Genomic DNA, 16,316 nt, shown 5'->3' with positions numbered 1-16,316 from the left:
CAGGATAACCCCTGAGCAAGCCCTTAACGCAAAAGACAACCTCTATCCACAAGATCTAAGCAGGGCTAAGCATTTTTGTAAATCATATTTTGATACTTCACCAGAAGTATCTATAAAGGTATGGATTTCAAGGAAGGCAATGCATCCAAGGGTTTCCAAGCAACTCCTATAAACCTAATGCACATTCACTAGACTTAAAGTGTGTAAAAATAATTTAGAAACACAAGGAAGGGGTTGCATGCACCGGGGCTTGCCTGAATAACACTAGGTTAGTGTTGTTAGGCGTCGATCACTTGACGATTGTCCTGGTACTAGGACTTGATCAGGTAGGTTCGTTCATCAGCATCACCATGCGGAGTAGCCCGCGCTTGGGGTCGACTTGGCTTGTCTTCCGCATCACGCGATTATTTAACGTGCCTGAATGAAATGCATTATGCACATGAATGCATATAGACAGGAATATTGTAAACCTAAATAGTGCTACACGATAGCGAATTTAAACACCTAGCGGCGAGGCGTTGTACAATTTTATACAATAACACTAGCTATCGACATACGACTAAGCGCAATAATTACGCTTCTCTAGATTAACCGAACCTAACGCAAACATCACAGAAAACAAATTATACACATTTAATACAATTAGCCTAAACACAACTTATCAGCTAATTAATTAAATTCTAAACTTATCCCTCGTTTTATAAATTATACTACATCGCTCACAAAGAACTATTTTAATTTTATTTTACTCCTTACATATTTTACATGTCAATAATTACTCAAACATTTCTTTATCGTAAATATATACACATCTTTATAAGCGATTAAAATATTTCATTGTCGCACAGGCCTACTAATATTCTACTTTGATTCCATTATCGTACGATAATACTATATTTTTATTTATATTTGTTTATTGTATTATACCTTTCTATATTCTAGATATATAGAATAGAAGAATCTCGATTTGTCAAGTCTCATGATCGTATCAAGATCTATTTCAATTCGGCTCGCAGATACCATCTGAATCTTCACACACCCCACCATCCAACTTTTGAACATCTCTTGGGGATCCTTTTGTCGGCGTGATTCCAACTCGGAGGCATCACGAAGGGACTGACGTCAAAGCGAGGTGACGGGACAACGAAACGGGTTGGGGGCAGTGCTGAAGGAGCTCGGCGTGATGGCGAATAGGAGTTCGACGGAGACAGAATCGATTGTAGAACCGGAATTGTGTAGATCGACGACCAGCAAGGCGAAGCTCGACGACGATGTCGAACAGGGGATGGCGAACGTGAGCGTACGCCGGGGCTTGCTAAAAATACGACAACGACGATGTGGGGCGAGTAGCGCATACACACGTTGCAACAAAACGATGGGTGTTAAAGGCTTGATATTTCCTGGAGCAGAGAAGGGTGCTGGGAGTTCGCAACGGTACTCCACGACGGCCATCACCGGCGTCGAGCAAGAGCGATTTAGCGAGGTCGACGGCGAACGACGCGACGACGAACGACGAGGTCGACGACGCGATGGGGAATTAAAGCCGAGCGAGCCGAGAGGATACACTGGCGAGGAGGAAACCGAACGCGACTGCGGGTAGAAGAGAACTTGGCACGACGAGGGACAATGAAACGCTACGCGCGACAAGGAAGCAGAAAACTATAACAAGGGAGCTCAGTGCGCAGTGAGCCGAGGAATGACGGCGATGTCATGACCGAGCCGGACGAGGAGCACGCGGCCATGACGAGCAAGGAGCGCGAGATGATGGGAGAAGGAAACTTGTAGCGCGCGCACGGCAAGCTCGGCACGCCAGGGAGCTGGGGCGCGACGCGGGCGAGCAGGAAGGGCGCGTGGCTACCAGAGAGCTGCGTGCAGAGAGATCGAAGAAGAAGACGCGCAGGAGCTCGCGCGCAGGGATATGCAGAGCTCGCGCGCAGCAGCAGAGGAGCCAGGGGCGCGCGCCGGCGATGGAGGGACTCGGCCAGAGCGCGCCACAGGAGGGCAGACGGCCATAGGAGAGGGAGAGGAGCGGTCGACGCCGTCACATGCTGAAGCAGAGAGAGAAGGGCAGTCGGCCAAGATCCGCTAGACAGGGAAAAGCAGAAGCCGAGCGAATGGGAAAGAGGACCGCGAGAGAGAGGAGCTGGACGCAGTCCGAGCAGGGGCGCTCGCCATGGAGCTCTGCGAGCAAGAGAGACGGGCGCGCAGAGGAGCAAAGAGGGAGCGCCATGGGGGTGTCGCGGCTGGAAGAGGAGCGAGCACCACAGGGCTCTGCGCGGCGTCAGAGAGCTCCAACCAGGGAGCCGAGCACAGGGAGATAGGCGGCCGAGCGCCAGGGAGAAGGAAGAGAGCGCCGGGAGAGAAGGGGAGCTCGCGGCGTCTGGAAATATCCAAAGGTGCGCTACGTAAGAAATGGAGAGGAGAGGGGATAAGAAGAGGCATCCGGTGGAAAAATCTTCAGGAGATGGACACCAGCGCGCGGCGGTGGAAAAAATCAGACGCTCGCTGGGCATCGAGCTGGGCGATGGAAGGGCCTGGCGCGTACGATGGCTGGGATGGATGCCGACGTGAAGAGATTTTTTTTGCTGGAGATCGAGCGTGGATGGATTAGGCCAGAGAAAAGACACGTTGAGGAGTAATGTGACGTGAAGAATAATCCTGCTTCATGAACGGTGGTTTAAAGGATAAGGAAAAGGAGGATTTATCCTCATTTTCGTTTTTTTACAAACTATATATACACGTATATATATTGCCCACAATGTAACGTTTATTACCTCTAATGATTCTTATCTAAGACACTAAATGAGAGCTTGATTCAACTTGAGTATGCGTCACCAAAATTTTTGAATTATCGATTCAGACTTAAATTTAAATCCAGATTAAATCAAATTTGTGTTGATCCAAATTAATAATAGACGAAGGTAATTAGGACATAGAGACCATTATCCTCACCGATAATTCTTACTTACATCCATACTCTCTGTGTTTGATTTAATTGAAACCAGATAAATCTCATCTGCTAATGTACACTTGACTTCGTCGCCAAAACAGCGTGCTGAAGGATAAATTGGATCATAAACTCGTGCACGATTTCACTCGGACGATGTGCGATTTGGATTATTTTACCCCAAACATTTTAGTCGTCGAGTTCAAACTAATTTGCCCGGGATAAAATCGTCCGAGTGGGTCGGGCTTCCGAATTCGTATTCGCGCGAGCGATGAATTTTAAATAATCACCCGATGCACCGATTTTTGGAACGACTATGTTCCAAACAACACGAAAATTTCGGAAGAGCCCGGATAGATAAAAATGACGTCGAACTCGCGACAGACAAAACAGATACGATATAAAAATCGCGATAGGCGAAGATGATTAAAATTTAAAATCCGTTTTATCCACTGATCTTACGTGCTTAACTCCATACTCGTTGTCGAGCAGACGATAAACACCTGGGGTGTTACAAGAGCGGAAATGGCCCACGGAATTCTTATTGTTATAACGTGGTTTTGTTCCATAATCTAGAAATTGGTTACCTATTTCTATTTGTAAAAATAACAAAGAGAAAACCTTTGCTCTGATGGTTGGAATCCCTCTATTCATTCTTTTGTTTGTTAATGATGTTAGTGAGTGAAGCAATCCATCGGTCGATTTAAAGCCCCCGCCTTTCGCCCATAAAATGGATTCACTCTTATGAAGCAACCAGAAAGAGGGGAGAGGATCCAGTATTTTATTCCAGTATTTTATTCCATGAAGGAAGTATCCTGCAAATCGTTGATTTAGTTTAGAGTAATAAACTAATAAAACCTTAATCAAAATTACTCAACTAGCCTAAAAATCAAAACCACCCTTCCATGGGAGGGTATAGATTTTTTTTACAAAATTTCTGTAAGTTCAGAGTTGAACTTAATTAAATAAGTAAAGCAATTCTATTTGCTCACAAGAAATGTGTCCCCCGCCATACTTTCTTTCCCTCTATTTGTCTACTACCGCACCGGAACCTAAGCAAAGGAAGTCCAAAAGACAGACCTGAATAAAGAATAAAGAGTAGTCTTTGACAAAACAAAGAAGAAGAAAAAATGATTCTTACTTCGATACAAGAAGAATCGACACAAGAAAAAGGCAAAAAAAGCCTTTTTCTTGTGCCCAATAGAGGATTAAGAAAACCAAGAATTCCTCCTAAAAGTACTTGTTCCTTTTATTGTTCTCGTCTTTGCCTTGGATCCTCTTCTTTTGCATGAGATAGAAATAAAGAATTCCAGAAATCGAGGCTTTTTTCTCACTTGATGGTAAGAAATCCCAGGATCTAGAAATTCATTTCGTACAAATGAACCTTTTCAAACTATTTCTTTTTTAGAACCAAAAAAACTTGTGCCAAAATAACAGATGCGAAGAAAAACAAAATGCCTTGGACGCGCAATGGATCCTGAAGCACTATTTCTGCATCCCCCTTACCAAACCCTCCTACATTAGGATTGCTTTTTAATGGTTGATCAAGCTTGATTGATTCCCCCTCTGAAACAAGAAGTTCTAGCCCGGGAGGTATAAACTCAATCACTTGGTGTCCATCCGATCCATCCACTATGGATATTTGATATCCCCCCTTTTCTTTACGTAGTATTGTTTTTACTATACCTGTTGACGTAGCATTATAGACAGTATTGTTACTCTTGCTACTGTCAGAATAGATCTGTCCCGTTCCTCGGTTTACCCCTACATATATGGGATATTTTAAGAAATGAACGTCTTTTTGTAGCTGGATCGGGGGAAAGAATGGGAAAGACAATTTCACTATATTTCTTACCGGGAACAGGGCCTATCACAAGAATATTTTTTATTAAGATGATAACTTTGAAAAGAGAGATTTCCTATCTTTTCTTTTAACTCAGGAGAAATACGGTCGAGCAGCACTAATTCGAATCCCTCGGGTAATATAAGAACATCACCCACATTCAACCCTCCCTTTATACCTTTAGCAAGAACTTGTTTCAGCTGCATATCATAAGAATTCGAAGAACTGCTTCAAATACAGTATCAGGAAGCACTGCTTGGGGAACTTCAATATCCACAGGCTTATTAGCTAAATGGCAATTGGCACATACAATTTATCCAGTTGCTTCCCGCGGGTTTTCATAACCCTGCTGCGCAAAAATGGGATATGCGTTTGAAATAGATGTGCGAGTTATTACGTATATCATGATCGATACTGGAATCGATTGAATCATCTATTCCTTTAACTAAGAAAAAGTTTTCTATTTTCCATGTCCAATCACGGATCCCAGAATTTCTACAATAAATAAGATAGGTAGCTAAGCTAATCTAGTTCCCTATACACGAGTCTGTTGTCATTCTACTGCAATAGTTGTACAAGAATGATGAATACCTTGAGCAGGTAGAAATAGAAAGAATTTTGTTAAAAAGGAAAAGGGCTTTCTTTCTATTTCTAAAGGAAGAAATATGCTAATTTGATTAATATTAGGAAATTAAATGAGTGAGTTTATGCTTCACTAATTGAATGATAAATGACTACAAGTGAAGGAGATAGACGGTTTAAACAAAAAAGACCCAAAATTTCAAACACGGGTCTAGAATCACAGGAAAACTACAAACAAAAATAGTGCAAATTAGCTCGTTAGGAGCCCATCCAAGATTGTTGTAGACCCAACGAATTAGTAGTTCCCAACCGCCCCTGCACCTGAAGGAAATGAGGTTGTTGTTTACAGAAGCTTTATGAAGGCAGGTCTTCGGTTCCCATTGAGCAAATTTTTAGTTGAAGTTTTGAAGACATTTGAAATCTTCCTTCATCAAATCACTCCCTAAGCTATAATCAAAATGGTTATTTTTGTTTGGGCCGTGAGGAGCCAAGGGCTGGAGCCGAGCATGAAGTTCTTCTGCAACATGCACGAACTACTGTACGAGAGACGAAGGCCACTCGTAAAGAGCAATATCACAACAACTTCGGTTGTTATGGCTTCATTCCTCACTCTGATGTGAGTTATCCCGTTCAAACCTTTCAAAAAAGGTGGCCCAGAGCCTGGATGGAGGAATGGTTTTATGTCAAGAATAATCTGATTGAAAGGGAAGAAATAAAAGGGATTATTCAATGCCCCATCAGGTCTCGCTTCAGCCTTCAAAGGCCGACCACTGCGCTTGAAAATGATACCAAAGCTTGTCAAAAGGCTTTCAACAATGTTTGCTTCTTCATTGGTACAAGAGACCTGGTTCAAGAGCACATAACGTACAGGGTATGGCCACTTGTGGATAAGTGGGAGATGCCGAAGGAGACTGCTGCCGGGTCCGGTCAAGGTGGCTTGGTTTAATTGAAATATACCTTCAGGTAGAGAGACCGGTTTGATGAACCAAACGACGAGTGGCTAAAATGTATTGAGGCTACTAGAGACGAGTTACTTGGGGCATACACTAGAGCTGAAGATGATGCTTTGACCTCAGCCTTCAGAGGTCGAGGCAAGAAAAGGTTGAACAGAGTTTTCGATGTGATTGCTTTCATATACCCTGATTATTGCTATCCCTCTGATGTGCCGAAGGGCAAAAAGATCAAGGTTTTGACGCATCGGCCGAGATACATTGCGACAGCCACAGTGCCAAAATTTGATGAAGGAGCATTTCCACTGCCGAGGCAAGACCGATTGAATTGCCGAAGGTGCCTACAGCCGAGCCAGCCGAAACCAAAGAAGAGGTGGCCAAAAAACCAGAGCTAGAAAAGGTAATAGTGCTGCCAGAAATCTTGAGCCCACCTGTAGAAGCAGAATTGCCGAAGGTTGTAAAGGTTCCCACAACAACTCCCAAGAGGAGAAGAATGGCAAGTGTGTTGAACGCTGTCATGGAGGTGACAAGGGCATTGACTCCTGTGCCTGCAAGAAAGATTACCGAAGCTGTGGCGGCTCACGCTAAAACCGAAGCTGAGCCCCCAGCGCCCATGGAGGCAGAGCCTGCTGCAGCTGAGAGAGCTGAGCAGGAATCTCGTGATACTAGCATAGCTCTAGAGAAGGATGCATTAGGAAAAGCTAAATCTCCTACTCCCGAAGCACTGTCCGAAGATCCTGACTTTATTATTCGTCAAGCTTTGGGAAAAAAGTTATCTGAAGAAGAAATTATGGAAGCCAAACACTACGCCCGGGAACTGAAATATCCGAAGGGAGCCTTGGTGTTCAACGGCACGGACGAAGATGATTTCCTATACTATCTGCCAGACAACAAGGAAATATCTGTCTGCCGGGAGATGGCCAGAAATATGGGTTTTCCGAAGCTTGAGGCCGGCCTCTGCGCCATGTCAAAAGATGATCTCGCAGACAGCCTTGCATACAACAGTCTAAAGGTACAAAAGTGATGAACTTAGAAATATATTATTTTGTCTTGTAATCTCGTGCTGATTCTATCTTCTTGCAGGGCTTAATTCTTAGCAACGCTTTGAGGGCGCAAAAGAATGCTAAAGATGAAAGCTGCGTGATAGCCCTCGGCAATCTTCGATCAGAAGTTATCAAGCTGAGAAATGAAGCCTTGCAGAAGGATAAAATTCTACTTTCATTGGTAGATAAAGTGAAGAAAGTCGAAGCGAAATTTAACGCTGAATCCTAAGCTCAAAAAGCCGAAGTTGAAGACCTTCGGAAAAAACTTGCCGAAGCTAACGAAAATTCTGCACTTGCAAAAGCTAGTCAAGAAATAAGTGAATGGTCGAACACTATGCTAGAGAAAAATGTTGAGGAGCTTCGTGAATCCAAGGAAAGGTGCTTCGAGAAATCCTTGGATTGCGTAAGAAAATTGAAAACCAGCTTTGCCAGAGTAGGTGCTTGTTCTTCTGAAGAAAATTTTATTCGAGCCGACCCCGAGGGTGTTATTGATTGGATAAGAGGGGAAGTCGAATCTTTTGAAGAGATCCTTACCGATCGTGGGGACATCTGTGTTTTTACTGGTGCTCAAGGGATTGCGACAATTCTGGAGAAGGCTGGTTGAGACCACGTTAAAGCTGCAGCCCAGGCTAAAGCCACCTTCTCCACAGATGACACGAGAGACCCTTCGGCCGAAGCTACTTTGTTGGGTGGAAAGTTTTACTCCGATGTTTGGGTGAACGGTGGCCGAGAATTGGCCAACGAAATCATAAAGAAAAATGAAAAAGAGACCCATGATGCCCGAGAAGAAGCTAGGCGAGCCGAAGAAGCTACTGAGCGCGTAAGGCGTATAGGTATTGTTTTTGAATTTTAGCTTTGGTGTTTATTTTCTGGCTTCAAACTAATAGTTTGCCTATTACAACTAAACTGTCACCGCTGCACGAGCCATACAACCCCCTAGCCGATCCGGTCATGAAAGAAGCCCGGGATATAATGAGCGTTGCTAACTCCATCGTCGATGAAGTCGTCGACAGGCTGCTGAATGAAGCCGCCGAGAAAATACTTAAGGAAGATTAGACTTTGTTGTTATGACACTATGTAACATTTGGTGTATGGAACAATTAATCAGACATGTAAATTATTGTAATATATTTCTTTACGATGCATGAAATTTGCGCACATACCGTTTTTGAGCCTTCGGCGAAAAAACACCTTCCCTTCTTTTCATGCTTCGTAAAGAAAGAAGCCCCTTTTTATGTCGAATCTATTGTGATGAAATTGTGTTTGCCGAAGGTTTGTTTCATGCCTCAGCACACTTTCATTCAACAAAGTATTGCTGAAGATCTGCTTCGTATCCAATCGTTTTGCCATTGATGTGATATGATGTATGATGTAATGTTATGCGGAATGATGCGATGATATGATGCAATATGATGGTGATGCCGAACACGCGCACACACTCGCCCACACTGGAACACACAAGACTCTGCATCTCCTTAGGGACGTCTTTGGAGTCTTTAAGCTCTATATCCCCTTAGGACCAACTTTGTAGCTTCTTCACCTTATATTTTGGTGGTATTTAAGCTCTACATCCCCTTAGGAACGACTTTGGAGCTTCTTCACCTTGTATTTCGGTGGTATTTAAGCTCTGCATCCCCTTAGGAACGACTTTGGAGCTTCTTCACCTTCTATTTCGGTGGTATTTTGGCTCTGCATTCCCTTAGGAATGACTTTTGAGCTTCAGAACTTACTCTGCGCTCTCTTAGGAACTACTTTTGTAGCTTCAAAACTTACTCTGTGCTCCCTTAGGAACGACTTTTGTAGCTTCGGAACTTACTCTGCGCTCCCTTAGGAACAACTTTTGTAGCTTCGGAAGTCTGTTAGGAAGAAGCATTTTACTTAATAATACGAGCACATTTATTACATTAGACCAAAATTAAGTCCTTCGTGACTTGTTTTTCACACAAAAAATAAGATGACAGAAAAGAAAAAGATACATCAGGGGTAGGATATTCTTTTAGTAGATATGCTTGGATTCAGGCACAGTGTTGTTGACTGTGCGAGCTTCGGACTCCTCCCGAAAATCACGCTGCTGTTGTGCGCGTTGGTGCCCTTCTGGCTGCTGGCTTCGGGTCTGAGTAGGTGGTAATGGTGGTGGTAATGGGAGCTGGGCCCAGGAAGCTTGAGAGTTACTTGCCGAAGCGGCAGAAGCCAAAGGTTGTTGATTGCCTACATACTCTGGTACATAGGGAGAGTAGCATGAAGCAGTATGTAGAAGTAGAACCTGCTTCGGCTGATTCTGCCGCGCCTCAGCTTCGGCAATCTCCTTTTGCTTCTAAATTGTGACTTGTCATGTTCTTGTGGTGTGGCCCTTGTCTTGACCACAGAATAAGCAATATAGCCTTCTTGGCTGATCCCCGTATCTTCCTCCAAGCCCCTGCCACCTCTGCCCCATGGTACTGGTGGCCTGAAAGAGCTTTGTTGTTGTCCTGAAGATTGGGAGCTATGTTGTGGCCTTTGAGGTTGGCTTCCTCTGTCATCACTTAGGTTGGAATTATGGATTGATCTGACGTGCCTGGGGTGAATTCTTCCTCCGAAGCCCCTGGTCATCTCAGAAAACCTATATGTTTTTCACTTCTTTGGCGGAAATCATTATCAGCCCGGATGTACTCATCCATCTTCTGAAGAAGCTTCTCCAGGGTTTGTGGGGATTTCCTAGCAAAATACTGAGCCGTAGGTCCTGGCCGAAGTCCCTTGATCATGGCTTCAATGACAATTTCATTGGGCACTGTAGGCGCTTGTGCTCTTATACGCAGGAACCTTCGGACATACACCTAAAAATACTCATCATGATCATGCGTACACTGAAATAAAGCCTGAGAAGTGACTGGCTTCATCTGAAAGCCTTGGAAGCTAGTGATTAGCATGTCCTTGAGCTTCTGCCATGATGTGATTGTCCCTGGCCTGAGAGACGAATACCAAGTTTGAGTTACACTTTTGACTGCCATGACAAAGGATTTTGCCATGACTGCAGTATTGCCCCCATACGAAGATATGGTTGCTTCGTAGCTCATTAAGAACTGCTTCGGGTCTGAGTGCCCATCATACATAGGAAGCTAGGGTGGCTTGTATGACGAGGGCCATGGGGTAGCTTACAATTCTGCTGCTAGAGGAGAAGCATCATAAAAAGCAAAATTGCCACGATGGAAATCATCATACCATTCATCATCGTTGTACGAATTGTCTTGATGAAGCTCTCTGTGTTGAGGCCTTCGGTCTTGGTCATCTTGGGTGGGATGACACATTTCCTCAGCAGCCTCATCAATCTTCCTCTGAAGATCGGTGAGACGAAGCATCTTTTTTTTCTTCTTCTGGACCTGTTGATGAATGGCTTCAAGGTCCCTGATTTCTTGGTCCAACTCCTCCTCCTGAGGTGTTGGACTAGTAGCCTTCCTTTTCTGGCGCCTGGCTTCGCGTAATGTCTATTGATTAACGTCCAATGGCTGCAATGCAGCCCCTAGCCATGATGACTTCTTCAGCGGCATGACGAAGGTCAGAGCTTGCCAAAGGTGGTCAAGTGAGTTCACCGGAGGTGGGCGCCAATGTTGGTCACTTGTTCTTAAAAGCTACGAATTAAGAACAAGGCGACACAAATGTAAATAGTTAAAGACCTTCGTCCTTCATTACATTATCTCCCTTAGGATATAATGATCTTCGGACAAAGGTCGTGAAGGACATACCTTCTTCATTGCAATACACAGAGATATAAACATGATTGTATGAAACATAGAGAAAGTATGAATAATCATTTTAGATCATTAGATTATCCATATTATTATTATATATCTATAAACAAACATCAATGATATTAAATTACATATGTACCTTCAGCTTGATAGAAGGTAAAAATCCAAGAGTGACGTGCAAGTGACTACAAGTCAGCGTGAACAGTATGGTGTTACTGTTCATCTATTTATAGGCACAGGACGTAGCCTGGGCAAAATTACATTCATGTCCCTGACATTTACTATTAGCCAAAAGGTAAGCTGTTGAGGACTAAACAGTCTTTTCTCCTTTGGGTCGGTTTCATTCTCCATCACTGTCCTTGTGCTAAGCCGAAGCTTCTTCATCCACAACTTCAGAACTGGTTTATCCTTCTTCTAGATCGTGCATTTCATACCATGTACACCTTCATCTCAAAGCCGAAGCTTCCTGTGACAGTATATTATACTGGAAAGTATGTTAGTCGTGTTTTTGAGGACCTTCGGAAGACGAAGGCCCCCAACAATTAAGTATATCTATTATAAAGAATATTGACTATTGTATTTTTTAGTTTACAAAATAAAGATTTTTTATAGATATAGAATAAAAAAGTATTCTATTAAATAAATGAATGGAATTGATAATAAGAAAATTGCAAAAAAAGGGAACTCAAAAGGGGAACTCATTAAAATAAATATTTTCTTTTTCTTTTCCCATTCTCATCGCCTTTCTATCCTTCTAATCGAACTTCAAATTGGATTCAAAAGAAAGCTATTATGAAAATAAAAGAAATACCTCTTTCAGAATACCCTTTAATTTAAAAAGTAGAAGTGCAATAGAATACCCAGTTGAAGGGTAATGATCATACGTCTGTAATGCATTGTATGTCCCATAATAGGTCCCATTCTTCTACCCTTTCCGGGTAGTCGATGGCTATTCACAGCTACTACCTTAACACCAAAGAAGAGTACGACCCAATGCTTTATTTCTGCCTTAGTGAATCCCGATTCGACATTAAAAGTATATTGATTCTTTCCCAATAAACGAAGACTCTTTTCTGTAAATACTGCGTATTTGATTCCATTATCGTACGATAATACTATATTTTGATTTATATTTGTTTGTTGTATAATACCTTTCTATATTCTAGATATATAGAATAGAAGAATCTCGATTTGTCAAGTCTCATGATCGTATCAAGATCTATTTCAATTTGGCTCAATCTTTTTTTAGAAAAGATTGAGCCGAATTGAATTTCAATCAATTAGAGGAATAAAGAAGAATTACTGCATTTCTTAACTTATTTTTTCTCTTTCTATTTTGCTTCTTTTTTATTTATATGGTATCCATCACTTTGAAACCATCAAATTTGATCTCCTTCCATATTTCACAAGCTGCGGCTAGTTCAGCACTCCATTTGCAAGCTACTTTGATAATTTCATTACCTTCACGAGCAAGATCGCGCCCTTCGTTACGAGCTTATACATAGGTTTCTAAAGCCACACGATTAGCTGCTACACCAGGTGCATTTCCCCAAGGATGTCCTAAAGTTCCTCCACCAAATTGTAATACGAATCATCTCCAAAGATTTCGATTAGAGCTGGCATATGCTAAACATGAATACCCCCAGAAGCCACCGGTATAACACCTGGCATGGATACCCAGTCCTGAGTGAAAAACATACTGCAAGAACGATCTTTTTCAATAAAATGATTGCGTAATAAATCAACAAAACCTAAAGATATTTCGCGTTCCCCTTCAAACTTACCTACTACTGTACCGGAGTGGATATGATCTCCCCCCGACATACACAATGCTTTAGCTAATACACGGAAATACATACCATGATTTTTCTGTCTATCAATAACTGCATGCATTGCTCGGTGAATGTGAAGTAGGTCGTTGTCGCGGCAATAATGAGACAAAGTAGTATTTGCGGTGAATCCTCGTGTTAAGTAGTCATGCATTACAATAGGAACCCCTAACTCCCTTGCAAATACAACTCTCTTAATCATTTCTTCGCATGTACCTGCAGCCGCATTCAAGTAATGCCCCTTGATTTCACCGGTTTCGGCTTGTGCTTTATATATTGCTTTGGCACAAAAGACAAAACGGTCTCTCTAGCACATAAATGGTTGTGAGTTTACGTTTTCATCATCTTTGGTAAAATGAAGTCCACCGCGTAGACACTCATAACACGCTCTACCGTAATTTTTTGCGGATAATCCCAATTTTGGTTTAATAGTACATCACAATAAAGGACGACCGTAGTTGTTCAACTTATCCCTTTCAACTTGGATACCGTGAGGCAGACCTTGGAAAGTTTTTGAATAAGCAGGGGGAATTCGTAGATCCTCCAAACGTAGATTGTGTAAGGCTTTGAAACCAAATATGTTACCCACAATGGAAGTAAACATGTTAGTAACAGAACCCTCTTCAAATAGGTCTAATGGATAAGCTACATAACAGATATATTGATCTGGGTCCCCAGGAACGGGCTCGATGTGATAGCATCGTCCTTTGTAACGATCAAGACTGGTATGTCCATCAGTCCAAACAGTTGTCCATGTACCAGTAAAAGATTCCATAGCTACTACAGCTCCTGCTTCTTCAAGCAGAACACCGAGCTAAGGAGTTACTCGGAATGCTGCCAAGATATCAGTATCCTTGGTTTCGTACTCCAAGGTGTAGTAAGTCAATTTATAATCCTTAACACCAGCTTATATTTCTATTTGTGGTGACATAAGTCCCTCCCTACAACTCATGAATTAAGAATTCTCACAACGATAGGGTCTACTCGATATGGATTAGGCGTAAATGAAACCTTTGCAAAATTCTAAAAAAAGATATTTAATTAATATCAAATCATTAAATAAAAAAGGAGTATGCTTAAGTTAATGAATATGTTTCATTCATATATAATGTGTACACCCTGTGTACGTTCTATCCTATATGAATTTTACTATAGGAATTCGATAGGAATTGAGTTGTTGTTATGGTAAGTTAACACAGTTCGTTATTAAACCGTGGATTTGTTTCACCAAATCCATCATTATTGTATACTCTTTGATAGATAGAGCGCAACCCAAACCCTAATCTTTATTTTATAATTTTTAAAGTTCTTCCCCTTTGATATTTTGAATCTAAATACCTAAATACTAAGAAAATTCTCTGTTGACAGCAATCTATGCTTCACAGTAGTATATATTTTGTATATCGAAGTCCTAGATAGGAAAGTAGAGTAGGCACAGATCCTTCACACAAGGCGAAATTTATATGAAAATGGATTGAACTTTCCAACGGATTCATTTCATAAGTAAACGATTGAATGGGATTCGCTTGGGCAACGAAATCAAGTGTGAGTCGCCTTTTCTTTTTTATTGAATTAACTAATTCATTTTGTTTTGACTTTTGGATTTTTGATTTTTTTGATTTGGCATTATTCAACAAGAAAAAATTCAACAAATTCCTTTTTTTTGAAAATTTTGTGTTAATTATGAGAACCAATCCTACTTCGCTCCTGGGATTTTCACAATTGAAGAAAAAAGCGTTGGGCGTATTGATCAAATTATTGGACCCGTGCTGGATATCACTTTTCCCCGGGCAAGTTTCCTTATATTTATAATGCTTTGATAGTCAAGAGTCCAGACACTGCTGATAAGCAAATTAATGTGACCTATGAGGTACAATAATTATTAGGAAATAATCGAGTTAGAGCTGTGGCCATGAGTGCTATAGAGGGGTTGATGAGAGGAATGGAAGTGATTGACACGGGCTCTCAGTGTTCCAGTCGGTGGAGCTACTCTCGGACAAATTTTTAACGTTCTTGGGGAGCCTATTGACAATCTCGGTCCCGTGGATACTAGTGCAACATTTCCTATTCATATATCTATGCATGCCTTTATCGAGTTAGATACGAAATTATCTATCTTTGAAACAGGTATCAAGGTGGTTGGGCAGGAGTAGGTAAAACAATACTCATCATGGAATTAATCAATAACATTGCTAAAGCTCATGGAGATGTATCCATATTTGGCATAGTAGGGGAACATAATCGTGAAGGAATAATCTTTATATGGAAATAAAGGAATCCAGAGTAATTAATGAAAAAATATTGAGGAATCAAAGGTAGCTCTAGTCTATGGCCGAATGAATGAACCGCCAGGAGCTCGTATGAGAGTTGGTTTAACTGCCCTACCTATGGCAGAATATTTCTGAGATGCTAATAAGCAAGACGTGCTTTTATTCATCGATAATATCTTTCGTTTTGTTCAAGTATGATCGGAAGTATCCGCCTTATTAGGCAGAATGCCCTCCGCAGTGGGTTATCAACCTACCCTTAGTACAGAAATGGGTTCTTTGCAAGAAAGAATTACTTCTACCAAAAAGGGATCTATAACTTCGATCCAAGCAGTTTATGTACCTGCAGACGATTCGACCGACCCTGTTCCTGCGACAACATTTGCACATTTGGACGCTACTACCGTACTTTCCAGAGGATTAGCTTCCAAGGGTATTTATCCCGCATTAGATCCTTTAGATTCAACCTCAACTATGTTACAACCTCGGATTATTGGCAAAGAACATTATGAAACTGCGCAAAGAGTTAATGAAACTTTACAACGTTACAAATAACTTCAGGACATTATCACAATTCTTAGATTGGATGAATTATTGGAGGAAGATCGTTTAACTGTAGCAAGAGCACGAAAAATCGAGTGGTTCTTATCACAACCATTCTTTGTGGCAGAAGTTTTTATCGATTCTCTTGGAAAGTATGTTGGTCTTGCAGAAACAATTAGAGGATTTCAACTAATCCTTTCCAGAGAATTAGACGGCCTACCCGAACAAGATTTTTATTTAGTGGGGAACATCGATGAAGCTAGCACAAAAGCTACAAACTTAGAAGAGGAGAGCAAATTGAAGAAATGAAATTAAATCTTTATGTACTGACTCCTAAACGAATTATTTGGGATTCTGAAGTGAAATAAATCATTTTATCTACTAATAGTAGCTGTTGGGGACTTGTTCTCAAATGCTATGAATCAAGAACAAGGCAACACAAAATGTTAAATGTTAATATCCTTCGTCCTTCGAAGCATTATTTCCCTAAGGATATAATGATTTTCGGACGAAGGTTATGAAGGACATACCTTCATAAGCATAAAACATAATAATGAAGAAGGAATTGTATAAAACATAAAAAATGA

General features: G+C 41.5%; 1 pseudogene; it reads left to right on the top strand.

The window, feature by feature from the left end:
- LOC118473070 (ATP synthase subunit beta, chloroplastic-like) overlaps nt 1-16,038 on the top strand; it is a 38,114-nt pseudogene extending 22,076 nt beyond the window's left edge.
- Nucleotides 16,039-16,316: the final 278 nt, after the last annotated feature.

The sequence above is a fragment of the Zea mays genome, chromosome 1 (genome assembly GCF_902167145.1).
Source record: "Zea mays cultivar B73 chromosome 1, Zm-B73-REFERENCE-NAM-5.0, whole genome shotgun sequence".
NCBI lineage: Eukaryota > Viridiplantae > Streptophyta > Magnoliopsida > Poales > Poaceae > Zea > Zea mays.
The sequence above is the reverse complement of the archived record's forward strand: the minus strand, read 5'-3'. Positions and strand labels throughout refer to the sequence as shown.